This window comes from Alligator sinensis, unplaced genomic scaffold (assembly GCF_000455745.1).
Source record: "Alligator sinensis unplaced genomic scaffold, ASM45574v1 scaffold744_1, whole genome shotgun sequence".
Taxonomy (NCBI): Eukaryota; Metazoa; Chordata; order Crocodylia; family Alligatoridae; genus Alligator; species Alligator sinensis.
Genome location: NW_005842241.1, coordinates 1,520,886 through 1,521,125, shown reverse-complemented (window position 1 = coordinate 1,521,125; position 240 = coordinate 1,520,886). Strand labels below are relative to the sequence as shown.

Below are 240 nucleotides of genomic sequence, written 5' to 3'. Positions count from 1 at the left end.
CGCTCTTCCTCCATGTCCGGGAGCAGGTGCTGCTGCTAGACAAAGGCATACCTTCCTTTCAGTGTGCTGCCCAATACCACTGCCCTTTTAAACTATTGGATCTTGGAACCTTTTTAGTCCACTAATTACAAAAGCCAGCAATATTTCAGCAGGTGTAACAGGCCACACTTCCCAGATATGGGATCAGAGGAGGGCCAAACTGAGGTACTGTGGGTCAGGATACAAGGGGATCGGGGGGGG

The 240-nt window shown here is 50.8% G+C and overlaps 1 protein-coding gene across 6 annotated transcripts in view; it reads right to left on the bottom strand.

Annotated features, from left to right (window-relative positions):
* The window catches only part of DOCK9 (dedicator of cytokinesis 9), a 189,806-nt gene that overhangs the window by 145,008 nt on the left and 44,558 nt on the right, over positions 1-240 (bottom strand). The gene's annotated exons all lie outside the window — the stretch shown is intronic.